Below are 16,897 nucleotides of genomic sequence, written 5' to 3'. Positions count from 1 at the left end.
TGGATGCGGTGTTAAGGGTGAAGTAATGCAGCGGATTACGGAGAAGGACGGCGAAAGGAGTTGGGGACATGATGACATCAAGGAGATGGGAGAGGAATGAGTGACCATTGGGGCAGATGTGAAAATAGCCACATGAACCACATTTTCCCAAACCTCAATCTCAAACATCGCCTTTGATGATTCCTGTTCTCACTGAACCGCATTGCACCACACAAGACCACACCTTGCCATGCCTCACTACATCATGACACAATCACACCAAACTATACTGCATCATATCTGAGGCCTATAAGTCCATTTGATGGCAGGATGCCTGAAGCTCTCTATCAGGCAGGAGTCACACATGTCACCAAGAGGAGTATCGCTCTGTCCTTAATGAAAGTTATCATCATTCTCCTGAACAGTCCGGCCAATGGCGTCAGCACCTTGCCCATAATGCCTAGCAACAGCATGGGAGCCCACTGCTGGTGTCACAACACTGGTGAGATATGAGTGCCCATGGCGGGAGAGCCAGTCGCTCCTAGTCCTGTTTGTCCCCATGGTGAGACACTGTGAGGACACGCTGAGCTCATCGGCCCATCCAGGCCCTGACCACTGCCCGGGCGTCTACTACCTCCTCCTCTGCGTGGTCAGCCTCGCTGTCTCCTGAACATCCTCCTTATCGAGGGGATGTGGTGCTCGCCATCTCCTCCAGATCCAGGTGGTCTCGCCTCTGCAGTGCCAAGTGGTGGAGAACGCAGTAACTACAATAATGTGGGAGACCCTCTGTATTGTAGGGTACCCTCCTCCCCCCACCCCCACCCCGCCTCCCAAACAGTCCAGGCATTAGAACTGTATCTTTAGAAGATAAATCGCTTGCTCGATTGCAGTGGCCTGGCAATGTCCCTGGCCCTTGGCACAGGCTGACATTGCCAGGCTGGCACCATGTACATGCAAACCTGGCACTGCCAGCTTGGAAATGCCAACCTGTGCCAGAGGGTGGTGCCAAGGGGCGGACCCCATTGGCAGCATCATAGGGGAGGTGGGATTCATTCATTTGTGGTGGTGGTGGGGGAGCAGATATAGGAGCTGGAGATGCCTTTTGGGAGGGGGTGTTGTTGCCAACAATGAGTGGTGGAGGGGAAAGAAAGGGTCTGAGGTTTGGGGGAAGGGGAAGGTGTGGTGGTGCCAGCACCGACTGCTGCAGTGGTGGGGGGGAGGTGAGGTGTGAATGGCTGTGGGGCTGGAGGTATCCCCTGAGACCTCTATGGTGGGTGGAGGAGGTGGGGGGTGTTCTTTTTGCTTTGACTGGGGCGCTCTTTAAAGATGGCCCCTCCCCCCAATCACCACTACCACCACCACCACCAGGCACCAGAACTGCATCTTCAGAAAGTCAATCGCCTGCTTGGCCAGCAGCTGGACTTTGCCGGTATGTTGAGGCCCTGTCTCTCTGTATGACGGTATGAAACATGCCCACCTGCTTTTCTGTGCCAGTGTGTGATAAGATCTGGAGAGAAAACCAGCCTGTTTCTCTGGAGAGAAATATGCCATTATTCTCATCAAAACCAACACTCTGCCATTTTTTGGTAAGACGCCTGCCATTGGCTGGAATTCTCCCATCCTGCCTGCCACTGGAATTTTAGCTGGTGGGTTCCGTCATCGTGAAACCCCATTGACAGTCGGGAAGGAATTTTCGGCCTTTAGATCAGCGCGGCCGGAGAATTCCGCTTATTGTATTTGAACCTCACCACTAACTCTGTTCGGTACCGCCAACCCCACCCTGGCAACTGTCCAAGGCTCTACCCATCTGCTCACAACCTCAGTGTCATATTTGACCCCAAGACAAATTTCTGATCACGTGTCTGCACCCGCACTCAGACTGTCCATATCCACCCCTGTAACATTGCTAGACTCTGTCCCCATTTTCATTCGCTTGATACCGAAAACCTATTTCATACTTCTATGACTCGTTCCTGTGCTAGCTGACCGCCATTGGCTCCTCGTTGAGCAATGACTCAACCTAAAATGTGGGTTCTTGTTTTCAGCTCATTTCATGGCCTCGACTCTCCTTATTTATGTGATCGTTTCTAGCATGCACTCCTCCTTCTGCACATTCCCAATTTCAATTGTTCCATGGTTAGTGCCCTTCAGCTCTAGGCCTTAACCCTAGATTCCCTCCCTTAATATCTTCACCTCTAACTCTGTTTTGCTTTCAATCAAACTTAAGGCCCATCGCTCATCAACACTAATATCTCCTTATTTGGTTTGGTGTCAAATCTAGTTTGATTGTGTTCCTGTGAAGTGCTTTTGGGATGATTTACTACATTAATGATGCTATATCAATTCAAGTTGATGCTGTTGCTGGACAACTTTCAAGTTAAACTTCATTTTGGACACATTTTAGGATACTCCATCATTAAATTTACAAAAGGAGATCAATGTAACTTCCAAAGAAAAAAGAAAGCCACATTTTTCACAAATGGGGTTAGGAGAATGATTTGGAAATTCAAGAATCAATGCAGTTTATCAGTCAATGCTGCAAATTTCACCATGCCTTACAGTACTGCTTTAATCTCTCCATTTATGAAACAGTGGTGAATAAATATCAACTGTATTACTTCAAATTATTTCCAATATGCTAAAATGCCGGTGAGAATTAGGGCAGGAAATGGCTTTGATCACACCCAGATTAGGTAGAAAATTGTTTTCTGTTGCATCCTTTCGTGTGACAGCACAGTGAGGCTGAGACAGGAAACGGGTAAAACCATTGATATTGCAGCTAAGTGCCTTTGGGCTGCTGATATTAAAAAAACCTTACTTTTGTGTTGAAATGCAAACATACCAGAATTGAATTCCCAGCAGAAGGAAAGGTAAATGCTCTCCAGTACAATAATTCAGTATCCATCTGTGAATCAGAACACTGAGTTCACCATCCAGCCACTTAAAGTAATTATTTGCCCTTATTTGGCTCTCCTTCTCTGGAACCCATGCCACACACTAAATGTGAATGTGGTTCATGAACCAGAAGCGGAACGTTTTACAGTGGCCCACACTACCATCCTGAACTTTTGGCTGCACTTTTCTTTAACTGACTCAACTAAGCTTGCCTTGAATTTCTGGCGATTTCCCAGTGCACTCAGGGCAGAAGGGCAGCAGAGGACTCGTTATCAGGATAGGACCTAGATTTCCATTTCAATTATGTCTGTTCTTTGCTTCTTCTATGTATCCCTTCCATTTTATTGATATTTGAGTTGATTTATTATTGTCATGTGTATTAGGATACAGTGAAAAGTACAGTTTCTTGCGTGCTATACAGACAAAGCATATTATACATAGAGAAGGAAGAAGGAGTGTAGAATGTAGTTTTACAGTCATAACTTGGGTGTAGAGAAAGATCAAATTAATACGAGGTAGGTTCATTCAAAAGTCTGATGGCAGCAGGGAAGAAGCTGTTCTTGAGTCAGTTGGTACGTGTCCTCAGATTTTTGTACCTTTTTTTCCGACAGAAAAATAATAGAACTTTACAGTGCAGAAAGAGGCCTTTCAGCCCATTGAGTCTGCACCAAACACAATCCCACCCAGGCTCTACCCCCATATCCCTACATATTATACCCACTAATCCCTCTAACCTACACTTCCCTGGACACTAAGGGGCAATTTCTTAGCATGACCAATCAACCTAACCCACACATCTTTGGACTGTGGGAGGAAACCAGAGCACCCGGAGGAAACCCACGCAGACATGAGGAGAACGTGCAAACTCCACACAGACAGTGACCCGAGCCAGGAATCGAACCCAGGATCCTGGAGCTGTGAAGCAGCAGGGCTAACCACTGTGCTACCGTGCTGTCCCAAAAGGTGGAAGAGAGTATATCCAGGGTATGAGGGGTCCTTGATTATGCTGGCTGCTTTTCCGAGTCAGCAGGCAGGGCAGACAGAGTCAATAGATGGGGGCTGGTTTGAGTGGTAGACTGAGCTTCATTCACAACCCTTTGTAGTTTTTTTATGGTCTTGGACAGAGCAGGAGCAATACCAAGCTGTACATATATACAACTATGTACAACTATGTACATATATGTACAGATATACAGATATATACAATATACAGTAATGATAGATGGAGTTGCAGCCCAATACCTCTCCCGTTCTCACTTTCCGGGGCCAAACACCTCTTCCAGGTGGTACAGTGATTCACTTTGACTTTTCATTACAATCCCCAGAGAGACTGGTAGCTTGAAAAGAAACTCAACATCCAGTTTTTAAACAAGGGACCCAGTTTTGGTGCCATAAGAAGGGGTGTTCCAGGACAGAGGGAGGGGGACCACCAGGAGGAAACCACCAGTAGGAACTGTTGGGGAGAGAAACCACAGGGATGCTGGGGAAGAGACTTCCTGTTGGCAGTCTCCAGGTAGTGAGGGCTTGGGAGATGCTCTGGTGAGCTGGAATGGCTGTGGGATGTTAATCACTTCAAGCTGTGGGCCATTATGTCAAAGGAAATCCTTTGGAGCCAGACCCCAGATTTTTGCACGAGTTTTGGTTTAAAGTAACTCTTTGTTTAAAGAAATCAAAATGAGAGATCCCAGGTACTTATTAAAAGAATAAAAGCCCAAGATCCCATGGTTTTAATCTGACCAAAATAAACTTGACAATACAAAGTCTGGAAAGTAATAACATTTTAAATATCCATATAGTAGTCTAACACTCAGAATTAACATGCGGTAAGAATGAATTAACAAGCAAAGGTGTGGTCAAATACATCACACTGCTCAATAAATGACAGATGTGACCAAGACAGACTTCACTGTACCAGCATTCACTGTGAGTTGCACAATGTATTAAGACTATCTCCCTTGGAAGGGATTTCAAATCTTTTCTTTCAAAGATTTAGCCTCTGATTTCCCTCCAAAATCACTGTAAACCACATTGCCTCAATAAATGGTCATTTCCTGTCGGTTTAATCTCTTCTCCTGAGAATATGTCCCCCTGGCTTCCCAAGACTGTACTCTAGCACTGACTCATGTGCACAATGCCTGCTCTTCAGCCACACCAAACAACACACCACTTTTATACAGGGTTCCCTTTTCTCCAGTGGCTCACAGCACAGAGTCACCAACTTTCCACTCCCTTTTCAGCTCTCCCAGGCTTTTCCTGAACCCTCACAACATGTAGCCTGCCAACAGTAGCACTTTTACTGCCTGGAGCCTCTTTTCCCCGATGTTTTTCTCTCTGGCGATTATTATTGATGATCTTTTTCTTCCTTGGTGGTCTCCCTCTTTGGGTCCTCTCCTTGGTTTTCCCCCCCAACATTCTCTCTCTCTCTTTACCAGGGCTTCCTTTTTTATGGTACGAGCTCTTGTAACCATTTACATGCCAAGCAGACACATTCCTGGTCCTTGCCGTTGTCAAAGGAATACCAAAAACTGAGCTAACACAGCCTGTCACCTTGCCACGGATAGATTGGAACGCTTGGAAGATGGAGCCCTTGGCCTCTGCCCAGAACCAGGTAGATGCCTATTTCTTAACATTCTTTCACTGTAACAAACAGACAAAAAGCATTATTAACTAAAAACCATTACTGTAGGCCATCTACTCAATGCCGTACCATTAACTGAGTAAGTCCTGCTTTTGTTCAATCTATCAAAATGCATCACCTAGCATTTATCTAAATTAAACTCCATCTGCCATTCATCAGCTCACTGGCCCAATTTATCAAGATCCTGTTGCAATCGGAGATAACTTTCTTCACTGTTCATTATGCCACCAATCTTGGTGTCATCTGCAAACTTATGAACCATGCCTCCTATATTCTCATCAAAATCATTAATATAAATGACAAGTAACAGTGGACCCAGCACTGATCCCTGAGGCACACTGCTGATCACAGGCCTCTAGTTTGAAAAACAACCCTCTACAACCACCTTCTGGCTTCTGTCAAGAAGCCAATTTTGTATCCATTTAGATACGTCACCCTGGATCCCGTGAGATCTAACCTTATGCAGTACCTTGTCAAAGGCCTTGGTAAAGTCCATGTAGACAACATCAACTGCATTGCCCTCAATTACTTTCTTGGTTACCCCTTCAGAAATCTCAATCCAATTTGTGAGACATGATTTTCCACTCACAAAGCCTTGCTGACTGTCCCTAATCAGTCCTTGTGTCTCTAAATGCCTGTAGATCCTGTCTCTCAAAATACCTTCCACAACTTACCCACCACAGATGTGAGACTCACTGGCCTGTAGTTCCCAGGCTTTTCCCTGTAACCCTTTTTAAGCAAAGGCACAACATTTACCACACTCCAATCTTCAGGCACCTCACTCATGACTGTCAATGATTCAAATGTCTTTGCTAGGGAACCTGCAATTTCCTCCCTCGTCTCCTGTGCAAGCAACACCTGCTTTTTCATCACTTTCCTTCCCACCATCCTTGGTCCTAAAGACTGAATCCCCTGGTTAAACCAATCTGCCTCTTTATCACTCTATCATTCTTTAAGGCGCTTCTGAATACCTACATGCTTAATCAAGCTTTGGTCACCTGTCTCAATGTCTTTTCATGTGACTCAATATAAAATTGTGTTTGATAATACTCCTATAAAATGCCTTGGGATACTTTACTATGTTAAAAGTGCCATATAAATACAAGTTATAAGACACTAAGATCATAAGACATGAGCAGAATTAGGCCATTTGGCCCATTGAATCTGCTCAGCCATTCAGTTGTGGCTTATAACTTTCTCAATCCCATTCTCCCAGTTTTTCCCTGTAACCCTTATGTTAAATGCACTTAATGATGTGGCCTCCACAGCTTCTGTGTTAATGAATTCCACAGATTCACCGCCCTCATCCTCCTCATTTTGGTTCTAAAGGATTGTCATTTTACCCTGAGGCTGTGCTCTAGGATCTTCGTCTTGCCTACTCATGAAAATATCCTCCCCACATCCACTCTATCCAGGCCTTTCATTATTCTGTAACTTTTAATGAGACCCCTCCTTACCTTCTATACTCCATCAAGTACAGAGTTCTCAGGCACTCCTCTTTTGTCAAACTTTTAATTCCTGAAAACATTCTTGTGAATCTCCTCTGGACCCTCTCGAGGCCAGCATATCCTTCCTTAGCTTGCTCACAATATTCTAAAAGTGGTCTGACCAGAGCATTATAAAACCTCAGCAGTACATCCCTGCTTTTGTATTCTAGTCCACTCAAATTTAATGCTAACATGGCATTTGCCTTCCTAACTACCGCTTAACCTGCAAGTTAACCTTAAGAGAGTCCTGAACTAAGATTCATAAGTCCCTTTGCGCTTCTGATTTCTGAATCCTCTCCCCATTTAGAAAATTGTCTATGCGTCTATTCTTATTCCCAAAGTGCATAATCTCACATTTTCCCTCATTGTATTCCATCTGCCACTTCTTTGTCCACTCTCCTAACCTGTCCAAGTCCTTTTGCAGCCTCCCCACCTCCTCAGTACTACCTGTCCCTCTGCCTATCTTTTTATCACCTACAAACCTAGCCACACTGCCTTCAGTTCTTTCATCTGGATCATTGATATATAAAGTGAAAAGTTCTGGTCCAAACACAGACCTGTGCAGAATTTCACTGGTCACCGGCTGCCATCCTGAAAAGGATCCTTTTATCCCCACTGTCTTCCTTCTACCAGTCAGCCAATCTTCTATCCATGCTAGTACCTTGCCTCTAACACCATGCGCACTTATGTTACTCAGCAGTTGCCTGTGCTGCACCTTGTCAAAGGCTTTCTGGAAATCCAAGTAGATAACATCCACAGGATCTCCTTTGTCCAACCTGCTTGTTAATTCCTCAAAGAATTCTAACAGATTTGTCAGGCATGACCTTCCCTTGATGAAACCATGCTGACTTTGTCCTATTTCACTATGCACTTTCAAGTATTCCAAAATTTCATCCTTAATAATGGACTCTAAAATCTTACCAACAACCAAGGTCAAACTGACTGGTCTGTAATTTATCATCTTTTGCTTCCCTCCCCTCTTAAACAGCAGTTTACATTAGCAATTTTCCTATCTTCTGGGACCCTCCCTGACTCCAGTGATTCCTGAAAGATCACCACTAATGGCTCCACTATCTCTTTAGCTCTCTCCTTCAAAACTCTGGTGTGTAGGCCATCGAGTCCAGGTTATTTATCCCCTTTCAGACCTTTCAGCTTCCCTAGCACTTTCTCCTTAGAAATGCCCACCATTCTCACCTCTGCCACCCTGACTCCCTTGCATTTTTGGTATGTTACTGCTGTCTTCCACTGTGAAGACTGACGCAAAGTATTTATTCAGTTCCTCCGCCATTTCTTTGTTCCCTATTACTACTTCTTCAGCATCATCTTCCAGCGAAACAATGTCTACTCTCGCCTCTCTCTTACTCTTTATATATCTAAAAGGGTTCCTGTTCTAAAACTCCCTCACCCCAAATAAAGCTAAATCATTTAAAAGCATTTTTGCGGGCTTTTTGTATTTACCGCTTTAAGAATTGAGGGAGTGGATTGCAGGGAGTTGTGGGGGAGCAGCCTTTAATTATCAGGTGCTCACATGGTGAAGCCTTCCATTGTTTGCTGGAGCAGACGAGTGAGGGAGCAGAGAGACAGATAAGAAATTACCTGTTAAAAACCTGTTTAAATAAGTTTAAAGCACTTTTGTAGTAAGAACTTACGTTGCAGAACTGTTTAAATCATTTAAAAGCATTTTTGCGGGCTTTTTGTATTTACCGCTTTAAGAATTCTAAGGGAGTGGATTGCAGGGAGTTGTGGGGGAGCAGCCTTTAAAACAGCACCAGGTTTAAAAGGAGGCCTGGTGTAGACAGCGGACAACGTCGGAGCGGGCAGCGGAGTGAGCAATTAGGGCTTAAGATCAAAAGGGCTGGGGAGAAAAAGGGCCAGGTAAGTTTGTGTGGAAATTTTCAATATTACTACAGTGAATAATGGAGGGGCATGTGATGTGTTGTTTCTGTATGATGTGGGAGCTGGTGGACCCCAGGGTCCTTCCCAGTGACCATGTCTGCAGTAAGTGCAGGTTGCTGGAGGAGCTCCAGCTTAAGGTAGATGAGCTGGCCTCTGAGCTACAGACACTGAGGCTCATCAAGGGGAGAGAGGGTGCCATTGATAATGGGGTGCAAGTGACATCCACCCCCGCTAGACTGGCTAACTCTAACGGGCAGGAACAAGAGGGGGCTGTTGAGCGGAGGAAGGAGGGTGGGGAGCGGAGGAAGGAGGGTGGGGAGCGGATGCCTCAGCCTCTCAATCTGCATAACAGGTTTGAGGTTCTTGCTTCCAGTCTGGACGAGAACGAGGGAGGTGAGGTTGGTGAGCAAACTGCACACGGTACAGTGATGCAGCAGGACATAGGCAAAGAGAAGGTGAAAAGGAACGTAATAGTAATTGGGGATAATGGGGTTAAGGGTATTGACACTGTCCTTTGTCACAATGACAAAGTGCACAGAAGGGTGTGTTGTCTGCCTGGTGCTCGGGTCCGGGATGTCGCATCTGGGCTGCAGAGGAACCTGGAGTGGGAGGGTGAGAATCCGGTCATTGTGGTACATGTGGGTGCCAACGACGTAGGCAAAATGCAAACTGAGGATCTGGGGAGGGAGTATGATAAGCTGGGAACGGAATTAAAAAGTAGAACCGACAAGGTGGTTATCTCTGGGCTACTGCCTGAACCGTGTGCAGACGGGCATAGGGTTGATAGGATTAAGGAAGTGAATGGGTGGCTCAGGGATTGGTGTGGGAGGAATGGGTTTGAATTTATGGGGCATTGGCACCAGTATTGGGGTAGTGGGACCTGTTCGGGTGGGATGGGGTGGGTCTGAACCGTGCTGGGACCAGAGTCCTGGTGAATCGTGTAGATAGGACTGTAGACAGGGCTTTAAACTAATTGGGGGGGGGGAGGGTGCGAGGGTAGGTGACGTTACGGGGGCTACAGTTAAGGAGACGGTACAGGTAAGAGAAGAGGCCGAGGATGTCCCAATAATAAAGGGAGTAGGGGGCGTGAGTATGGTTGGTGGTGTTCTGGCAAATAGGGTCCAGATGAAGGCTGGGATGAAGGTGCTTTATCTGAATGCACGAAGCATTCGGAATAAAGTGGATGAGCTGGTGGTGCAGATCAGCACAAATGGATATGATCTGGTGGCCATTACAGAGACGTGGCTGCAAGGTGACAGGGACTGGGAGCTGAATGTCCAGGGGTATCAAGTGTTTAGGAAGGATAGGCGGGAGGAAAAAGGGGGGGGCGTAGCTCTGCTGATTAAGGATAGCATCAAGGTGGTAGCAAGGGATGATATTGGAGCCAAAGAGCAGAAAGTGGAATCGTTGTGGGTGGAGATTAGGAACAGCAAAGGGAGGAAGACGCTGGTGGGTGTCGTCTATAGGCCCCCGAATAATGATCTGGAGGTGGGGCGGGCTGTTAACGCGCAAATAAATGCGGCGTGCAGGAATGGGACGGCCGTAATTATGGGAGATTTCAATCTGCATATTGATTGGTCGACCCATGTTGGATGCGGTGGGCTCGAGGAAGAGTTCTTGGAATGCTGCCGGGATAGTTTCCTGGAACAGTGTGTGTTGGAGCCGACGAGGGAGCGAGCTATCTTGGATCTGGTGTTATGTAATGAGGCGGGTAGAATTAGGGACCTTGTGGTGAAGGATCCTCTTGGGGAGAGTGATCATTGTATGGTGGAGTTTCTGGTGCAGATGGAGGAGGAGAAAGTGGGGTCCCGGACACGCGTCCTTTGTTTGAACAGAGGGGAGTACGGTAGGATGAGAGAAGAATTGGCGAATGTTGACTGGGGGAGCGCGTTGGAAGGTAGGTCTGCTGAGAAGCAGTGGAGGATCTTTAAGGAGATCTTTCTTGGTGCTCAGCAGAAATTTATTCTGATGGTTGTAAAGGACTGTAGGAGGAGAGGTAATAAGCCATGGATAACAAAGGAGATGAAGGAAAGTGTTAAATTAAAAGCGGAGGCGTTTAGAGTAGCTAAGAGTAGTGGGCGAGAAGAGGATTGGGAGAGGTTTAAATGTCAACAAAGATTGACAAAGAAGTTGATAAAGAAGAGTAGGAGAAACTATGAAGCTGGGCTAGCGCTTAATATAAAAAAGGATAGCAAGAGTTTTTATAAATATATAAAAAGGAAGAGGCTGGCTAGGGTGAACGTTGGACCCTTAGAGGATGAGGGGGGGACTTAGTGGTAGGGGATGGGGAAATGGCTGAGGTCTTGAATAACTTTTTTGTTTCGGTCTTCACGGAGGAAGACGTGAATAATTTGCCGGGTGTTAGCGATGGAAAGGTGGTAGGACTGGAGGGTCTCAATGACATTACTGTTACTAGAGAGGCGGTGCTCGACAGACTGGAGGGACTGATTGTGGACAAGTCCCCAGGACCGGATGGAATGCATCCGAGGGTTCTGAAAGAAATGGCGGAGGTGATAGTGGATGCCTTGGTGGTTATTTTCCAGACGTCGCTGGATTCCGGGGAAGTGCTGGAAGATTGGAAAATGGCTAATGTTACGCCATTGTTTAAGAAGTGTGCCAGGCAAAAGGCAGGGAATTATAGGCCGGTTAGTTTAACGTCTGTTGTAGGTAAAATGTTAGAATCTGTCATCAAGGAGGAAATAGCAAGGCATCTTGAGGGGAATTGCTTGATAGAGCAGACGCAGCACGGTTTCGTTAAGGGGAAGTCGTGTCTGACAAACTTATTGGAGTTCTATGAGGATGTGTCTAGGGCGGTAGATAGAGGAGAGCCGGTGGATGTGGTCTTTCTTGATTTTCAGAAGGCGTTTGACAAGGTACCTCACAAGAGGTTATTGCAGAAGGTAAGGGGGCATGGAGTTGGGGGTAGGGTGTTAGCATGGATAGAGGATTGGTTGTCAAATAGGAGGCAGAGAGTGGGGGTTAATGGGTGCTATTCGGATTGGCGGTTGGTGACTAGTGGAGTGCCCCAGGGGTCGGTGCTGGGGCCTCAGCTATTTACCATTTATGTAGATGATCTGGAGGAGGGAACCGAGTGTATGGTGTCGAAATTTGCTGATGACACCAAGATTGGGGGAACAGCAAATTGCGCGGAGGGTGTGGAGAGTCTGCAGAAGGATCTAGATAGGCTGGGCGAATGGACCAGGAAATGGCAAATGGAATTTAATGTTGGCAAGTGCGAGGTGGTCCACTTTGGTAGGAAGAATGGTAGGAAGGACTATTACTTACGGGGTGAAAAACTGCAGCAGGCGACGGTGCAGAGGGACCTCGGGGTCCTTGTGCATGAGTCGCAAAAACCCAGCCTGCAGGTGCAGCAGGTGGTCAGGAAGGCTAATGGGATGCTGGCCTTCATAGCGAGGGGGATTGAATATAAAAGTAGGGAGGTCTTGCTGCAGCTGTATAGGGCATTGGTGAGGCCGCAGCTGGAGTACTGTGTGCAGTTTTGGTCGCCGTACTTAAGCAAGGATATTTTGGCCTTGGAGGGAGGTGCAGAGGAGGTTTACTAGGCTGATACCGGAGTTGAGGGGGTTGAGCTATGAGGAGACGCTGAATAAACTAGGCTTGTACTCGTTAGAGTTTAGAAGAATGAGGGGAGATCTCATTGAGACATATAAGATGATGAATGGGATGAATAGGATAGAGGTGGAGAGACTCTTCCTGCTCAGAAAGGACAGTAGGACTAGGGGGCACAGCCTCAAGATAAAGGGGGAGCGGTTTAGAACGGAGTTGAGGAGGAACTTCTTCACTCAAAGGGTGGTGAATCTCTGGAATTCTCTGCCCGTTGAAGTGGTGGAGGCTGCCTCGCTAAATATTTTTAAGACGTGGGTTGATGGGTTTTTGATAAGTGAGGGGATTAAGGGTTATGGGCAGAGGGCGGGAATGTGGAACTGAGACACGACAGATCAGCCATGATCTTATTGAATGGCGGGGCAGGCTCGAAGAGCTGGATGGCCTATTCCTGCTCCTATTTCTTATGTTCTTATGTAAGACTGTAAGAAATAGGAACAGGAGCAGGCTGTTTGACCCTTCATACCTGCTCTGCCACTCAATAGGGTCATACAATCATAGAATTTCTACAGTGCAGAAGAGACCATTCAGCCCATTGAGTCCACACCAACTCTCTGACAGAGTACTTTACCCAGGCCCACACACCCCACCCTTTCCCATAATCCCACATATTTCCATGGTTAATCCTACACATCTTGGGACATTAACAAACAACTTAACATAGCTAATCCACCCAACGTGCACATCTTTGGACTCATGGTTGATCTGACGTTCCTCATAGCCACTTTCCTGCCCTTTTGCTGTAACCCTCAATTCTCCTATTGATTAATTCCATTGCTTTCTATTCTGAAATATTTACATAAACTATTCACTGTTTCAAAAGGCAATTTTTATTCTGTTCAATGTCAAATAATCTCATTTCAGAGTTATAATGGAACTGTAAGAACTCCTGGCTTTGCTTCTGTCTAAATCACAACAATAAAAGTGCCTTGATAGTACACCATGAACTAGAATGGAACTGTCTCATGTTGCCTGGCACTGGAATCACTAATCCAGTGGAGCGAGCTGATAAAAGCGTCCAGTAAATCTTTAATAATATGGACTCACATGCAGTGTTATTACTGATCCCATTGATAGGGTAAAAAAAACAACCTTATTATATTGCAGTTTCCGCCAGGCCAAAACAGGATCAGTCCCGAGAGGCTAATCTGTTCAGGGTTCTGAGTGTTGACTTGATAATTGGTCTGTAACAGTTCGAAGGCAAGGTTGCAGCTCATCTATAACGGAATTGACTATTGTGTAAAAAAGCTACAGCAAAATCCACAGGTATACTGGCTGAAAGGAATTTGTTAATGTTCCAGAGGATAAATTAACAAGCCAAATCAGATGGTGAGAGCTCTGCAGCTGAATATGTACATTTCTGTTGAATAATTGCCATTATTTCACCACGCTGCAGACCTCTCCTACATTGTTTTTTTTTAAAATACAGACTATTTTTCAATGAAATTGAGCATTCAGCTCCTTAAATTCTTCTCCATTTCCCATCTTGATGCCAAAACTACTTTTGGAGTCGGATACTTAACATGAATCTGTGAATGGTAATGCAAGGGAAAGAATAGAAGCAGCAGGCTTATGAGCAATGCAACCATTCTAATTTGCTATATAGTTCTGTGTTTCATAATTTAACTGTTTACTCGCACCAGTCTGCATGCTGTTCTTATTCCCTCAGGGCATTTTAAGCTGGTGATTTTGGTGGTTGGTATCTCCAGCCCGTGGGCTCTTGTCAAGTTTCTGTCATTAATATGCAGATTAAGCGAATAACAAATTCAAGTCATAGAGCTTGTCTGCTTCAGAGACCCTGTCAGCAAGCAACTGGCAGAGTAACAATGATCAAAGAAAGACAACCTCCTTTTGTCGAATCTTTGTCTCTGGTTACACTCTGGGAAGTTGAATTAATTTGCTAACAACATCGAATCACAAAGCTATTTGCATATTCCACCTGCCTGCTCCCATCAGTCTTGTTCCAGCGGCAGATCCATCATTTCTTTTGATGATCGTGTTCTTTTGATTAGACACATTGCTGTTATGATGGCCCTGTGTTTACTGTGGAACTTAGGCCGATATATCCAAATGTGTTTTCATCTCTGTGGACGAGTGCATCTGAGCTGATGTGCGCCTCTGCATGTGTTGTGTTCAAATATTTCAGCCTAATATCATGACTTCCATCTTTGTAAATGAGGAAGTTGCAGCAATGCAGATGAACTCTGCTCTTTTAAGACTAGAGGCTAAAGCACAGCACAGCAATTTTGAACGCACCAACAGTCAATTTACTTCATTGATATTTTAATCCCTGGGTAAAATTTTAACAATATAAAGTGGGGCTGGGAGTGGAGTCTCTCAGTAAGGCATGTTATCTTACTCGTTGTTGAGTTTATCTATTCCACATCACCCTCACGCGCTGACTATTCTTGCAGTGTCCACATTCTCCCAGTTTCTCATCAATGACAGGCACATAAGTCAAACAAGAAGCATTTGGATGCACACTTGAAACACCAAAGCATACAAGACTAGGAACCAAGTGCTGGAAAAGGAATAGAATAGATGGGTTTTTGATGGCCAAAAGGCCTCTTTCTGTGCTGTAAAACTCTATGACCTACGACTATAACATTGCAACACACTCACCAACATAACCTACTCTCTTGCAGGACCAGGTGGCACATCAACAGGAGGCAATTCCTGTCCATGGACATGGAGAGGGATGCACATAGCTGCATACCTTCACCTCCCTGGAATGATTGGCATTATTGACATGGTTGCCACTGAGGCTTAACTGGCATTGCTGAAGCCCAGTAAGAAGTCTCACAATACCAGGTTAAAGTCCAAACAGCTTATTTGATAGTAATCCCACAAGCTTTCAGAAACGGTGTTCCTTCGTCAGGTGTGTAGAACGTGCTGCCACATCTGCTGAGTTTTTCCAGCTTTTTGTGTTTTTTTTCAGATTTCCAGTACCTGTGTAGTTTGCTTTTATCCCAGAGTATTAGCCTAGGCCCCAACATTCTGAATCCAGTGATAATATCACTATCCCACATCCCCATTACTTAAAGTCCTATGACCATGTTAAAATACGTTTGCAAAATTGATGCCCAAAAGGAAAATCACTTGTTAAGTCATTGTGTAAAAGGAATCTAAAAAATGCAGGAGTTTTTCCTCAGGGTTAGATAAAGAGGAACAGATTCATTCATTTCCCTCAGAATCAGAACAGAATAATAAGTGATCTTTAAGGAGGAGTTCTTTCAGGGACGGGCTAGGTACGTCACAACAAGAGGCGAGCCAAAGCCATGGTTCTAATTCATAGAATCATAGAAACCTCACAGTGCAGAGGGAAGCCATTCAGCCCATCGAGTCTGCACTGACAATAATCTTCTCTAGGCCTTATCTCCATAACCCCATATATACCCCACTAATCCTTCGAATTTATGCATCCCAGGACAGTAAGAAGCAATTTAGCATGGCCAAAGCACCTAATCCACACATCTTTGGATGACAAAGAAGATATAGAATATTATGAACTAAAAAGAGCGTGTATGATGCTCTCAGGTGAATACTTCAAGTGAGAATCAGATTAAATACAATGAGCTGAGAGGAGAATTTAAGAGAAAAATAGGATTGGCAAAGGGGGAATATTAGAATAGAATAGCAGTTAACATGAAAGGGAACCCAAAAGTCTTCCATCAGCATTTAAATAGAAGGTGGTACTAAGAGACGAGTGAGTCCCATTAGGGATGAAAAGGATGTAATATACTTAGAGATGCAGGACAAATCTACAATACTTAGTGAGTACTTTGTATTGGTATTTGCCACAGGAGAGGGTAGTGACAAAATATCGTAGAGGTAGATAGAGATTGGTAGATAAGGTGAAAATTGATTAAAAGAATGTACTGGAAAGTTGGCTATGCTTAGAGTGGATATCTCACCTGGTCATATGGTTTGCATCCCAGGTTGATCCCAGGTTGATAAGGAAGTTGATGTTACAGATAGCAGAAGGGCTTGCCATCACTTTCCAATTTTCCTTAGTAATGGGAGAGGTGCCAAAAGATTATCATGTGGTAAATGTAACATGCTTGTTCAAGAGGGAGCACAAGGACATTTCTAGTAGCTACAGGACAGGCAATTTAACGTCAGCGCTGGATAAGATTTTAGAGAAAAGAATCAGCAAAAAAAATTAACAGGTCCATAGAGAGTTTTGAGTTAATAAGGAGAACCTGCATGGATTTGTAAAAGGTGGATATGTTTAACTCAGCGAGATGAATTTTCTTGATAAAATAATAGCGAAGGCTGATGAAGAGATGCAGTGGATGTTGTCCATATGGATTTTATGAAAGCATTTGATAAAGTGTCACAGAAAAGGCTGGTTAATAAAATTAAGGCTTATAGAAGG

The sequence above is a fragment of the Carcharhinus amblyrhynchos genome, chromosome 5 (genome assembly GCF_965287045.1).
Source record: "Carcharhinus amblyrhynchos chromosome 5, sCarAmb.v2.hapA, whole genome shotgun sequence".
Lineage (NCBI taxonomy): Eukaryota > Metazoa > Chordata > Chondrichthyes > Carcharhiniformes > Carcharhinidae > Carcharhinus > Carcharhinus amblyrhynchos.
Note: the sequence above shows the minus strand (reverse complement) of the source record.